This window comes from Hoplias malabaricus, chromosome 14 (genome assembly GCF_029633855.1).
Source record: "Hoplias malabaricus isolate fHopMal1 chromosome 14, fHopMal1.hap1, whole genome shotgun sequence".
Taxonomy (NCBI): domain Eukaryota; kingdom Metazoa; phylum Chordata; class Actinopteri; order Characiformes; family Erythrinidae; genus Hoplias; species Hoplias malabaricus.
Genome location: NC_089813.1, coordinates 20,789,304 through 20,804,955, shown reverse-complemented (window position 1 = coordinate 20,804,955; position 15,652 = coordinate 20,789,304).

The window sequence follows — 15,652 nt, the reverse complement described above, 5'->3', positions numbered from 1 at the left end:
TCTCACACGCACGCTCACAGAACACAACTGACAGACTCATGATTCAATGAATTTCGACCGGGGAGCACCCTCCAAAAAATCACCCGTAGCTCGAAAACTTTTCCCAACCAAAATTGAACGAAGCATACCGTAGCGACAAGGAGAGTCTTGTGCTGGAGATGGTGTAAAAATTATTGCACTTTGAGCGAGAATTGATGGTGTAATTACGAGTTAAAAACAGGCAAAGTTTTGAAAATCTGCGTGCAGACCCGCTCTTAAAATACATTGAGCTCTATGGGATGAAAAACCCTCCCAAGTGTCAAACAAAAATTCATAACTCAAGAACGGTATTCTCAAACGGTCTGAAACTTACAAGTTTGAGAAAGGGGAAATTTCTCTACCATTTAAAGTTTAAATGAAGTCTGTAGGTGAAAGTATAAGGAAGTTATGGTGAAATGTTCGGCAGAAAATTGAAAAAGAAAAAAATAATTTCAATGGGTTCCTATGGGAGCGTACCCACCCTCCGAACAAATGCTTATAGCTCGGAAAGTTTTCCTCACATCACTTAACCGTATATACCGTTGCGACAAGGAGAGTCTGGGGATCGATATGGTATAAAAATTTGCAGATTAAGTGAGAATTGAGCATGTTATGACGAGTTAAAAACAGGAGAAAATTTTTGAAACCGCACTCTGAGCTGCTCCAAAAATACATTGAACCCTATGGGAGACGAAACCGTCCCTAGTGCCGAACAAAAATTCATAACTCAAAAACCGTATTTTCAATAATGTTCAAATTTAGAGGTCTTAGAAAGGACAAGTTTCTCTACCATTTAAAATTTAAATGAAGTTTCTAGGTGAAACTATAAGGAAGTTATGGCGATTTGTTCGGCTGAAAAGTGAAAAAACGGCTTTTTGCCACTGAAACTACAGTGGATGACATCACCCCCACTCTAAGAGCCTCCCATTGAAATGAATGGAGGGATTTTGAAGGAGGAAAAGAAAGGGAAGGATGAGTGCAAAAATTCCGAAAACGGAAGTGATGGGAGCCGGTACGCCCGGGTCCGACCGTCTGAAATCCCGTGTCCGTAGCTTGAAAAATGACCGAGTTAGAGCACTTTGAAAATTAATTCCATAGAAATGACTGGGGAAAAACAGAGCGAAAAACGAGTGTAGCGGACGAACGAGTGCGGGTATCGGAAAGCTGTATACAAGCCCACATCGTCGCTATAGGACGCACGATTTCCAGGTGGAACGGAGTCGATAGCTCAAAAGCTGCGGGACTAGTTAAGCGGACAAGGAAATGCGGAATAATAAAAATAATAATAAAAATAATAATAATAACTAGAGGTCTGCATTTCCAGGAGGAAACGCGAGATGTTGCGCCGCCTAAACCCCTGCCCCCCGATCCGCGTCTTTCCCGCTTAAAGCGAGGTCCTCGATACGGTAAACCCGCGTGGGTCACTAGGCGACGCTTATGGTGAAGGAGTTTACTGCTAAGCTGTCGGTAGTGGGATGTTAAGAGAGCACTCTCCCACAGCAGTTTACATTGGACTCTATGGAGCTCTGTAGGCCGTGAATGGAAAACGGGGTCAAAGGTCATGAAGCGGGCGGGGTATCGGCCTATAATTTCACGTGGTGGGACCTTGGACTCTCGGGTCTGCCCGTTTGAATTCTGGTGTCTCTAGCTCGAAAACTGAGCGTGTGACAGCAGTTTGAAAGTTTGACAAAAGTTTATGGACATATTTCCATTCATTCCTATGGGACAAAAGATGAAACTTCAAATGCTTACTGTGCTAAAACTATGCAACTTTTCCAAAAGCTGTATACAAGCCCGCATCCCACAGGGAAGCTCTACGAATGAAACTTTGAACGGAGTCGATATCTCGAAAACTGTGGGCGGAGTTAACCGGACAAGAACGAACGATCCTCAGAATGAAGGGCAGCAAACGTAACACTAGAGGTCTGCATTTCCAGGAGGAAACGCGAGATGTTGTGCCGCCTAAACCCCTGCCCCCCGATCCGCGTCTTTCCCGCTTAAAGCGAGGTCCGCGATACGGTAAACCCGCGTGGGTCACTAGGCCACGCTTATGGTGAAGGAGTTTACTGCTAAGCTGTCGGTAGTGGGATGTTAAGAGAGCAGTCTCCCACAGCAGTTTACATTGGACTCTATGGAGCTCTGTAGGCCGTGAATGGAAAACGGGGTCAAAGGTCATGAAGCGGGTGGGCTATCGGCCCATAATTTCACGTGGGGGGACCGTGGACTCTCGGGTCTGCCCGTTTGAGTTCTGGTGTCTCTAGCTCGAAAACTGAGCGTGTGACAGCAGTTTGAAAGTTTGACAAAAGTTTATGGACATTTTTCCATTCATTCCTATGGGAGAAAAGATGAAACTTCAAATGCTTACTGTGCGAAAACTATGCAACTTTTCCAAAAGCTGTATACAAGCCCGCATCCCACAGGGAAGCTCTACGAATGAAACTTTGAACGGAGTCGATATCTCGAAAACTGTGGGCGGAGTTAACCGGACAAGGAATGAAGATCCTCAGAATGAAGGGCAGCAAACGTAACACTAGAGGTCTGCATTTCCAGGAGGAAACGCGAGATGTTGCGCCGCCTAAACCCCCGCCCCCCGATCCGCGTCTTTCCCGCTTAAAGCGAGGTCCTCGATACGGTAAACCCGCGTGGGTCACTAGGCGACGCTTATGGTGAAGGAGTTTACTGCTAAGCTGTCGGTAGTGGGATGTTAAGGGAGCACTCTCCCACAGCAGTTTACATTGGACTCTATGGAGCTCTGTAGGCCGTGAAAGGAAAACGGGGTCAAAGGTCATAAAGCGGGTGGGCTATCGGCCCATAAATTCACGTGGTGGGACCGTGGACTCTCGGGTCTGCCCGTTTGAATTCTGGTGTCTCTAGCTCGAAAACTGACCGTGTGACAGCAGTTTTAAAGTTTGACAAAAGTTTATGGACATTTTTCCATTCATTCCTATGGGACAAAAGATGAAACTTCAAATGCTTACTGTGCGAAAACTATGTAACTTTTCCAAAAGCTGTATACAAGCCCGCATCCCACAGGGCAGCTCTACGAGACAAACTTTGAACGGAGTCTATATCTCGAAAACTGTGGGCGGAGTTAACCGGACAAGAATGAACGATCCTCAGAATGAAGGGCAGCAAACGTAACACTAGAGGTCTGCATTTCCAGGAGGAAACGCGAGATGTTGCGCCGCCTAAACCCCCGTCCCCCGATCCGCGTCTTTCCCGCTTAAAGCGAGGTCCTCGATACGGTAAACCCGCGTGGGTCACTAGGCGACGCTTATGGTGAAGGAGTTTACTGCTAAGCTGTTGGTAGTGGGATGTTAAGAGAGCACTCTCCCACAGCAGTTTACATTGGACTCTATGGAGCTCAGTAGGGCGTGAATAGAAAACGATACATTTTGAATTCCACCTTTAAAAACAATTCCACCTTAAGAAACCCAGAATTGTATTGAAATGTCCACATCACAGGCCAAAAGAATCTTAAAAGCAAAAAAGATGGCCAATACATTTTAAATACCACCTTAATAAAAATTCCACCTTAAGAAACCCACAGTTGTATTGACACGTCCACCTTTAAAAATGACCACTTTAAATAAAGCTTAAAATGTCGAAAAGACAGGCAGTATATTGTGAATGAGGTATTCTTAAAAAATTCCACCTTAAGAAACCCTGGATAATTAAGATGTCCCCCTTAAAAATGACCTTTAAAGTGTTACAGACTGCCTGTGTATTTCTGTGGCCCTCACACCTCTTCCCCGTCAGTGTCTGCCTCTGCCCCTCCCCCTCCCCCCTCTCTCTCTCTCACACGCACGCTCACAGAATACAACTGACAGACTCAGGATTCAATGAATTTCGACCGGTTGCGCACCTTCCAAAAAACCTCAAATATCTCAAAAACTTTTCCAGGTCCAAAAATGAACGAAGCATACCGTAGCGACAAGGAGAGTCTGGTGCTCGAGATGGTGTAAAAATTTTTGCACTTTGAGCGAGATTTGATGGTGTAATTACGAGTTAAAAACAGGCAAAGTTTTGAAAATCTGCGTGCCGAGCCGCTCTTAAAATACATTGAGCTCTATGGGAGGAAAACCCTCCCAAGTGTCAAACAAAAATTCATAACTCAAGAACGGTATTCTCAAACGGTCTGAAACTTACAAGTGTGAGAAAGGGGAAATTTCTCTACCATTTAAAGTTTAAATGAAGTCTGTAGGTGAAAGTATAAGGAAGTTATGGTGAAATGTTCGGCAGAAAATTGAAAAAGAAAAAAAATAATTTCAATGGGTTCCTATGGGAGCGTACCCACCCTCCGAACAAATGCTTATAGCTCGGAAAGTTTTCCCCACATCACTTAACCGTATATACCGTTGCGACAAGGAGAGTCTGGGGATCGATATGGTATAAAAAATTTGCAGATTAAGTGAGAATTGAGCATGTTATGACGAGTTAAAAACAGGAGAAAATTTTAGAAACCGCACTCTGAGCTGCTCCAAAAATACATTGAACCCTATGGGAGCCGAAACCCTCCCTAGTGCCGAACAAAAATTCATAACTCAAAAACCGTATTTTCAATAATGTTCAAATTTAGAGGTCTTAGAAAGGACAAGTTTCTCTACCATTTAAAATTTAAATGAAGTTTCTAGGTGAAAGTATGAGGAAGTTATGGTGATTTGTTTGGCTGAAAAGTGAAAAACCTGTTTTCTGAGAAGGAATCTACAGTGTATGACGTCACCCACTGTAAGAGCCTCCCATTGAAATGAATGGAGGGATTTTGAAGGAGGAATAGAAAGGGAAGGATGAGTGCAAAAAATCTGAAAACGGAAGTGATGGGAGCCGGTACGCCCGGGTCCGACCGTCTGAAATCCCGTGTCCGTAGCTTGAAAAATGACCGAGTTAGAGCACTTTGAAAATTAATTCCATAGAAATGACTGGGGAAAAACGGAGCGATAAACGAGTGTAGCGGACGAACGAGTGCGGGTATCGGAAAGCTGTATACAAGCCCACATCGTCGCTATAGGACGCACGATTTCCAGGTGGAACGGAGTCGATAGCTCGAAAGCTGCGGGACTAGTTAGGCGGACAAGGAAACGCGGAATAATAAGAATAAAAATAATAATAATATGACTTAAGAAGAACAATATATTGCGCCGCTGCTTAAAGCAGCAGGCGCAACATAATATGACTTACGGATAACAATATATCGCGCCGCTGCTTACAGCAGCAGGCGCAACATAACTAGAGGTCTGCATTTCCAGGAGGAAACGCGAGATGTTGCGCCGCCTAAACCCCCGCCCCCCGATCCGCGTCTTTCCCGCTTAAAGCGAGGTCCTCGATACGGTAAACCCGCGTGGGTCACTAGGCGACGCTTATGGTGAAGGAGTTTACTGCTAAGCTGTCGGTAGTGGGATGTTAATAGAGCACTGTCCCACAGCAGTTTACATTGGACTCTATGGAGCTCTGTAGGCCGTGAATGGAAAACGGGGTCAAAGGTCATGAAGCGGGTGGGCTATCGGCCCATAATTTTACGTGGTGGGACCGTGGACCCTCGGGTCTGCCCGTTTGAGTTCTGGTGTCTCTAGCTCGAAAGCTGACCGTGTGACAGCAGTTTGAAAGTTTGAGAAAAGTTTATGGACATTTTTCCATTCATTCCTATGGGAGAAAATATGAAACTTCAAATGCTTACTGTGCAAAAACTATGCAACTTTTCCAAAAGCTGTATACAAGCCCGCATCCCACAGGGAAGCTCTACGAATGAAACTTTGAACGGAGTCGATATCTCGAAAACTGTGGGCGGAGTTAACCGGACAAGAATGAACGATCCTCAGAATGAAGGGCAGCAAACGTAACACTAGAGGTCTGCATTTCCAGGAGGAAACGCGAGATGTTGCGCCGCCGAAACCCCCGTCCCCCGATCCGCGTCTTTCCCGCTTAAAGCGAGGTCCTCGATACGGTAAACCCGCGTGGGTCACTAGGCGACGCTTATGGTGAAGGAGTTTACTGCTAAGCTGTTGGTAGTGGGATGTTAAGAGAGCACTCTCCCACAGCAGTTTACATTGGACTCTATGGAGCTCTGTAGGCTGTGAATGGAAAACGGGGTCAAAGGTCATGAAGCGGGCGTGGTATCGGCCTATAATTTCACGTGGCGGGACCGTGGACTCTCGGGTCTGCCCGTTTGAATTCTGGTGTCTGTAGCTCGAAAACTGAGCGTGTGACAGCAGTTTGAAAGTTTGACAAAAGTTTATGGACATTTTTCCATTCATTCCTATGAGAGTAAAGATGAAACTTCAAATGCTTACTGTGCAAAAACTATGTAACTTTTCCAAAAGCTGTATACAAGCCCGCATCCCACAGGGAAGCTCTACGAAACAAACTTTGAACGGAGTCGATATCTCGAAAACTGTTGGCGGAGTTAACCGGACAAGAATGAACGATCCTCAGAATGAAGGGCAGCAAACGTAACACTAGAGGTCTGCATTTCCAGGAGGAAACGCGAGATGTTGCGCCGCCGAAACCCCCGTCCCCCGATCCGCGTCTTTCCCGCTTAAAGCGAGGTCCTCGATACGGTAAACCCGCGTGGGTCACTAGGCGACGCTTATGGTGAAGGAGTTTACTGCTAAGCTGTCGGTAGTGGGATGTTAAGAGAGCACTCTCCCACAGCAGTTTACATTGGACTCTATGGAGCTCTGTAGGCTGTGAATGGAAAACGGGGTCAAAGGTCATGAAGCGGGCGGGGTATCGGCCTATAATTTCACGTGGCGGGACCGTGGACTCTCGGGTCTGCCCGTTTGAATTCTGGTGTCTGTAGCTCGAAAACTGAGCGTGTGACAGCAGTTTGAATGTTTGACAAAAGTTTATGGACATTTTTCCATTCATTCCTATGAGAGTAAAGATGAAACTTCAAATGCTTACTGTGCAAAAACTATGTAACTTTTCCAAAAGCTGTATACAAGCCCGCATCCCACAGGGAAGCTCTACGAAACAAACTTTGAACGGAGTCGATATCTCGAAAACTGTGGGCGGAGTTAACCGGACAAGAATGAACGATCCTCAGAATGAAGGGCAGCAAACGTAACACTAGAGGTCTGCATTTCCAGGAGGAAACGCGAGATGTTGCGCCGCCTAAACCCCCGCCCCCCGATCCGCGTCTTTTCCGCTTAAAGCGAGGTCCTCGATACGGTAAACCCGCGTGGGTCACTAGGCGACGCTTATGGTGAAGGAGTTTACTGCTAAGCTGTCGGTAGTGGGATGTTAAGAGAGCACTCTCCCACAGCAGTTTACATTGGACTCTATGGAGCTGTGTAGGCCGTGAATGGAAAACGGGGTCAAAGGTCATGAAGCGGGTGGGCTATCGGCCTATAATTTCACGTGGTGGGACCTTGGACTCTCGGGTCTGGCCGTTTGAATTCTGGTGTCTCTAGCTCGAAAACTGACTGTGTGACAGCAGTTTGAAAGTTTGACAAAAGTTTATAGACATTTTTCCATTCATTCCTATGGGAGTAAAGATGAAACTTCAAATGGTTACTGTGCGACAACTATGCAACTTTTCCAAAAGCTGTATACAAGCCCGCATCCCACAGGGAAGCTCTACGAAACAAACTTTGAACGGAGTCGATATCTCGAAAACTGTGGGCGGAGTTAACCGGACAAGAATGAACGATCCTCAGAATGAAGGGCAGCAAACGTAACACTAGAGGTCTGCATTTCCAGGAGGAAACGCGAGATGTTGCGCCGCCTAAACCCCCGTCCCCCGATCCGCGTCTTTCCCGCTTAAAGCGAGGTCCTCTATACGGAAACCCGCGTGGGTCACTAGGCGACGCTTATGGTGAAGGAGTTTACTGCTAAGCTGTCGGTAGTGGGATGTTAAGAGAGCTCTCTCCCACAGCAGTTTACATTGGACTCTATGGAGCTCTGTAGGCCGTGAATGGAAATTGGGGTCAAAGGTCATGACGCGGGTGGGCTATCGGCCCATAATTTCACGTGGTGGGACCGTGGACTCTCGGGTCTGCCCGTTTGAATTCTGGTGTCTCTAGCTCAAAAACTGACCGTGTGACAGCAGTTTTAAAGTTTGACAAAAGTTTATGGACATTTTTCCATTCATTCCTATGGGAGTAAAGATGAAACTTCAAATGCTTCCTGTGCGAAAACTATGTAACTTTTCCAAAAGCTGTATACAAGCCCGCATCCCACAGGGAAGCTCTACGAAACAAACTTTGAACGGAGTCGATATCTCGAAAACTGTGGGCGGAGTTAACCGGACAAGAATGAACGATCCTCAGAATGAAGGGCAGCAAACGTAACACTAGAGGTCTGCATTTCCAGGAGGAAACGCGAGATGTTGCGCCGCCTAAATCCCTGCCCCCCGATCCGCGTCTTTCCCGCTTAAAGCGAGGTCCTCGATACGGTAAACCCGCGTGGGTCACTAGGCGACGCTTATGGTGAAGGAGTTTACTGCTAAGCTGTCGGTAGTGGGATGTTAAGAGAGCTCTCTCCCACAGCAGTTTACATTGGACTCTATGGAGCTCTGTAGGCCGTGAATGGAAAACGGGGTCAAAGGTCATGAAGCGGGTGGGTTATCGGCCCATAATTTCACGTGGTGGGACCGTGGACCCTCCGGTCTGCCCGTTTGAGTTCTGGTGTCTCTAGCTCGAAAACTGACCGTGTGACAGCAGTTTGAATGTTTGGCAAAAGTTTATGGACACTTTTCCATTCATTCCTATGGGAGAAAACACAAAACTTCAAATGCTTACTGTGCGAAAACTATGTAACTTTTCCAAAAGCTGTATACAAGCCTACATCCCACAGGGAAGCTCTACGAATGAAACTTTGAACGGAGTCGAAATCTCGAAAACTGTGGGCGGAGTTAACCGGACAAGGAATGAAGATCCTCAAAATGAAGGGCAGCAAACGTAACACTAGAGGTCTGCATTTCCAGGAGGAAACGCGAGATGTTGCGCCGCCTAAACCCCCGTCCCCCGATCCGCGTCTTTCCCGCTTAAAGCGAGGTCCTCGATACGGTAAACCCGCGTGGGTCACTAGGCGACGCTTATGGTGAAGGAGTTTACTGCTAAGCTGTCGGTAGTGGGATGTTAAGAGAGCACTCTCCCACAGCAGTTTACATTGGACTCTATGGAGCTCTGTAGGCCGTGAATGGAAAACGATACATTTTGAATTCCACCTTTAAAAACAATTCCACCTTAAGAAACCCAGAATTGTATTGAAATGTCCACATCACAGGCCAAAAGAGTCTTAAAAGCAAAAAAAGATGGCCAATACATTTTAAATACCACCTTAATAAAAATTCCACCTTAAGAAACCCACAGTTGTATTGACACGTCCACCTTTAAAAATGACCACTTTAAATAAAGCTTAAAATGTCGAAAAGACAGCCAGTATATTGTGAATGAGGTATTCTTTAAAAATTCCACCTTAAGAAACCCTGGATAATTAAGACGTCCCCCTTAAAAATGACCTTTAAAGTGTTACAGACTGCCTGTGTATTTCTGTGGCCCTCACAGCTCTTCCCCTCAGTCTCTGACTCTGCCCCTCCCCCTCCCCCCTCTGTCTCTCTCACACGCACGCTCACAGAATACAACTGACAGACTCATGATTCAATGAATTTCGACCGGTGGCGCACCTTCCAAAAAACCTCAAATATCTCAAAAACTTTTCCAGGTCCAAAAATGAACGAAGCATACCGTAGCGACAAGGAGAGTCTGGTGCTCGAGATGGTGTAAAAATTTTTGCACTTTGAGCGAGATTTGATGGTGTAATTACGAGTTAAAAACAGGCAAAGTTTTGAAAATCTGCGTGCCGACCCGCTCTTAAAATACATTGAGCTCTATGGGAGGAAAACCCTCCCAAGTGTCAAACAAAAATTCATAACTCAAGAACGGTATTCTCAAACGGTCTGAAACTTACAAGTGTGAGAAAGGGGAAATTTCTCTACCATTTAAAGTTTAAATGAAGTCTGTAGGTGAAAGTATAAGGAAGTTATGGTGAAATGTTCGGCAGAAAATTGAAAAAGAAAAAAAATAATTTCAATGGGTTCCTATGGGAGCGTACCCACCCTCCGAACAAATGCTTATAGCTCGGAAAGTTTTCCTCACATCACTTAACCGTATATACCGTTGCGACAAGGAGAGTCTGGGGATCGATATGGTATAAAAAATTTGCAGATTAAGTGAGAATTGAGCATGTTATGACGAGTTAAAAACAGGAGAAAATTTTAGAAACCGCACTCTGAGCTGCTCCAAAAATACATTGAACCCTATGGGAGCCGAAACCCTCCCTAGTGCCGAACAAAAATTCATAACTCAAAAACCGTACTTTCAATAATGTTCAAATTTAGAGGTCTTAGAAAGGACAAGTTTCTCTACCATTTAAAATTTAAATGAAGTTTCTAGGTGAAACTATAAGGAAGTTATGGTGATTTGTTCGGCTGAAAAGTGAAAAAACTGCTTTTGGCCACTGAAACTACAGTGGATGACATCACCCCCACTCTAAGAGCCTCCCATTGAAATGAATGGAGGGATTTTGAAGGAGGAAAAGAAAGGGAAGGATGAGTGCAAAAATTCCGAAAACGGAAGTGATGGGAGCCGGTACGCCCGGGTCCGACCGTCTGAAATCCCGTGTCCGTAGCTTGAAAAATGACCGAGTTAGAGCACTTTGAAAATTAATTCCATAGAAATGACTGGGGAAAAACGGAGCGATAAACGAGTGTAGCGGACGAACGAGTGCGGGTATCGGAAAGCTGTATACAAGCCCACATCGTCGCTATAGGACGCACGATTTCCAGGTGGAACGGAGTCGATAGCTCGAAAGCTGCGGGACTAGTTAAGCGGACAAGGAAACGCGGAATAATAAAAATAATAATAAAAATAATAATAATATGACTTACGGATAACAATATATTGCGCCGCTGCTTAAAGCAGCAGGCGCAACATAACTAGAGGTCTGCATTTCCAGGAGGAAACGCGAGATGTTGCGCCGCCTAAACCCCCGCCCCCCGATCCGCGTCTTTCCCGCTTAAAGCGAGGTCCTCGATACGGTAAACCCGCGTGGGTCACTAGGCGACGCTTATGGTGAAGGAGTTTACTGCTAAGCTGTCGGTAGTGGGATGTTAAGGGAGCACTCTCCCACAGCAGTTTACATTGGACTCTATGGAGCTCTGTAGGCCGTGAAAGGAAAACGGGGTCAAAGGTCATAAAGCGGGTGGGCTATCGGCCCATAAATTCACGTGGTGGGACCGTGGACTCTCGGGTCTGCCCGTTTGAATTCTGGTGTCTCTAGCTCGAAAACTGACCGTGTGACAGCAGTTTTAAAGTTTGACAAAAGTTTATGGACATTTTTCCATTCATTCCTATGGGACAAAAGATGAAACTTCAAATGCTTACTGTGCGAAAACTATGTAACTTTTCCAAAAGCTGTATACAAGCCCGCATCCCACAGGGCAGCTCTACGAGACAAACTTTGAACGGAGTCTATATCTCGAAAACTGTGGGCGGAGTTAACCGGACAAGAATGAACGATCCTCAGAATGAAGGGCAGCAAACGTAACACTAGAGGTCTGCATTTCCAGGAGGAAACGCGAGATGTTGCGCCGCCTAAACCCCCGTCCCCCGATCCGCGTCTTTCCCGCTTAAAGCGAGGTCCTCGATACGGTAAACCCGCGTGGGTCACTAGGCGACGCTTATGGTGAAGGAGTTTACTGCTAAGCTGTTGGTAGTGGGATGTTAAGAGAGCACTCTCCCACAGCAGTTTACATTGGACTCTATGGAGCTCAGTAGGGCGTGAATAGAAAACGATACATTTTGAATTCCACCTTTAAAAACAATTCCACCTTAAGAAACCCAGAATTGTATTGAAATGTCCACATCACAGGCCAAAAGAATCTTAAAAGCAAAAAAGATGGCCAATACATTTTAAATACCACCTTAATAAAAATTCCACCTTAAGAAACCCACAGTTGTATTGACACGTCCACCTTTAAAAATGACCACTTTAAATAAAGCTTAAAATGTCGAAAAGACAGGCAGTATATTGTGAATGAGGTATTCTTAAAAAATTCCACCTTAAGAAACCCTGGATAATTAAGATGTCCCCCTTAAAAATGACCTTTAAAGTGTTACAGACTGCCTGTGTATTTCTGTGGCCCTCACACCTCTTCCCCGTCAGTGTCTGCCTCTGCCCCTCCCCCTCCCCCCTCTCTCTCTCTCACACGCACGCTCACAGAATACAACTGACAGACTCAGGATTCAATGAATTTCGACCGGTTGCGCACCTTCCAAAAAACCTCAAATATCTCAAAAACTTTTCCAGGTCCAAAAATGAACGAAGCATACCGTAGCGACAAGGAGAGTCTGGTGCTCGAGATGGTGTAAAAATTTTTGCACTTTGAGCGAGATTTGATGGTGTAATTACGAGTTAAAAACAGGCAAAGTTTTGAAAATCTGCGTGCCGAGCCGCTCTTAAAATACATTGAGCTCTATGGGAGGAAAACCCTCCCAAGTGTCAAACAAAAATTCATAACTCAAGAACGGTATTCTCAAACGGTCTGAAACTTACAAGTGTGAGAAAGGGGAAATTTCTCTACCATTTAAAGTTTAAATGAAGTCTGTAGGTGAAAGTATAAGGAAGTTATGGTGAAATGTTCGGCAGAAAATTGAAAAAGAAAAAAAATAATTTCAATGGGTTCCTATGGGAGCGTACCCACCCTCCGAACAAATGCTTATAGCTCGGAAAGTTTTCCCCACATCACTTAACCGTATATACCGTTGCGACAAGGAGAGTCTGGGGATCGATATGGTATAAAAAATTTGCAGATTAAGTGAGAATTGAGCATGTTATGACGAGTTAAAAACAGGAGAAAATTTTAGAAACCGCACTCTGAGCTGCTCCAAAAATACATTGAACCCTATGGGAGCCGAAACCCTCCCTAGTGCCGAACAAAAATTCATAACTCAAAAACCGTATTTTCAATAATGTTCAAATTTAGAGGTCTTAGAAAGGACAAGTTTCTCTACCATTTAAAATTTAAATGAAGTTTCTAGGTGAAAGTATGAGGAAGTTATGGTGATTTGTTTGGCTGAAAAGTGAAAAACCCGTTTTCTGAGAAGGAATCTACAGTGTATGACGTCACCCACTGTAAGAGCCTCCCATTGAAATGAATGGAGGGATTTTGAAGGAGGAATAGAAAGGGAAGGATGAGTGCAAAAAATCTGAAAACGGAAGTGATGGGAGCCGGTACGCCCGGGTCCGACCGTCTGAAATCCCGTGTCCGTAGCTTGAAAAATGACCGAGTTAGAGCACTTTGAAAATTAATTCCATAGAAATGACTGGGGAAAAACGGAGCGATAAACGAGTGTAGCGGACGAACGAGTGCGGGTATCGGAAAGCTGTATACAAGCCCACATCGTCGCTATAGGACGCACGATTTCCAGGTGGAACGGAGTCGATAGCTCGAAAGCTGCGGGACTAGTTAGGCGGACAAGGAAACGCGGAATAATAAGAATAAAAATAATAATAATATGACTTAAGAAGAACAATATATTGCGCCGCTGCTTAAAGCAGCAGGCGCAACATAACTAGAGGTCTGCATTTCCAGGAGGAAACGCGAGATGTTGCGCCGCCTAAACCCCCGTCCCCCGATCCGCGTCTTTCCCGCTTAAAGCGAGGTCCTCGATACGGTAAACCCGCGTGGGTCACTAGGCGACGCTTATGGTGAAGGAGTTTACTGCTAAGCTGTTGGTAGGTGGATGTTAATAGAGCACTGTCCCACAGCAGTTTACATTGGACTCTATGGAGCTCTGTAGGCCGTGAATGGAAAACGGGGTCAAAGGTCATGAAGCGGGTGGCCTATCGGCCCATAATTTCACGTGGTGGGACCGTGGACCCTCGGGTGTGCCCGTTTGAATTCTGGTGTCTCTAGCTCGAAAACTGACCGTGTGACAGCAGTTTGAAAGTTTGAGAAAAGTTTATGGACATTTTTCCATTCATTCCTATGGGATTAAAGATGAAACTTCAAATGGTTACTGTGCGAAAACTATGTAACTTTTCCAAAAGCTGTATACAAGCCCGCATCCCACAGGAAAGCTCTACGAAACAAACTTTGAACGGAGTCGATATCTCGAAAACTGTGGGCGGAGTTAACCGGACAAGAATGAACGATCCTCAGAATGAAGGGCAGCAAACGTAACACTAGAGGTCTGCATTTCCAGGAGGAAACGCGAGATGTTGCGCCGCCTAAACCCCTGCCCCCCGATCCACGTCTTTCCCGCTTAAAGCGAGGTCCTCGATACGGTAAACCCGCGTGGGTCACTAGGCGACGCTTATGGTGAAGGAGTTTACTGCTAAGCTGTCGGTAGTGGGATGTTAAGAGAGCACTCTCCCACAGCAGTTTACATTGGACTCTATGGAGCTCTGTAGGCCGTGAATGGAAAACGGGGTCAAAGGTCATGAAGCGGGCGGGGTATCGGCCTATAATTTCACGTGGTGGGACCTTGGACTCTCAGGTCTGCCCGTTTGAATTCTGGTGTCTCTAGCTCGAAAACTGAGCGTGTGACAGCAGTTTGAAAGTTTGACAAAAGTTTATGGACATATTTCCATTCATTCCTATGGGACAAAAGATGAAACTTCAAATGCTTACTGTGCTAAAACTATGCAACTTTTCCAAAAGCTGTATACAAGCCCGCATCCCACAGGGAAGCTCTACGAATGAAACTTTGAACGGAGTCGATATCTCGAAAACTGTGGGCGGAGTTAACCGGACAAGAACGAACGATCCTCAGAATGAAGGGCAGCAAACGTAACACTAGAGGTCTGCATTTCCAGGAGGAAACGCGAGATGTTGCGCCGCCTAAACCCCTGCCCCCCGATCCGCGTCTTTCCCGCTTAAAGCGAGGTCCTCGATACGGTAAACCCGCGTGGGTCACTAGGCGACGCTTATGGTGAAGGAGTTTACTGCTAAGCTGTCGGTAGTGGGATGTTAAGAGAGCACTCTCCCACAGCAGTTTACATTGGACTCTATGGAGCTCTGTAGGCCGTGAATGGAAAACGGGGTCAAAGGTCATGAAGCGGGCGGGGTATCGGCCTATAATTTCACGTGGTGGGACCTTGGACTCTCGGGTCTGCCCGTTTGAATTCTGGTGTCTCTAGCTCGAAAACTGAGCGTGTGACAGCAGTTTGAAAGTTTGACAAAAGTTTATGGACATATTTCCATTCATTCCTATGGGACAAAAGATGAAACTTCAAATGCTTACTGTGCTAAAACTATGCAACTTTTCCAAAAGCTGTATACAAGCCCGCATCCCACAGGGAAGCTCTACGAATGAAACTTTGAACGGAGTCGATATCTCGAAAACTGTGGGCGGAGTTAACCGGACAAGAACGAACGATCCTCAGAATGAAGGGCAGCAAACGTAACACTAGAGGTCTGCATTTCCAGGAGGAAACGCGAGATGTTGTGCCGCCTAAACCCCTGCCCCCCGATCCGCGTCTTTCCCGCTTAAAGCGAGGTCCGCGATACGGTAAACCCGCGTGGGTCACTAGGCCACGCTTATGGTGAAGGAGTTTACTGCTAAGCTGTCGGTAGTGGGATGTTAAGAGAGCAGTCTCCCACAGCAGTTTACATTGGACTCTATGGAGC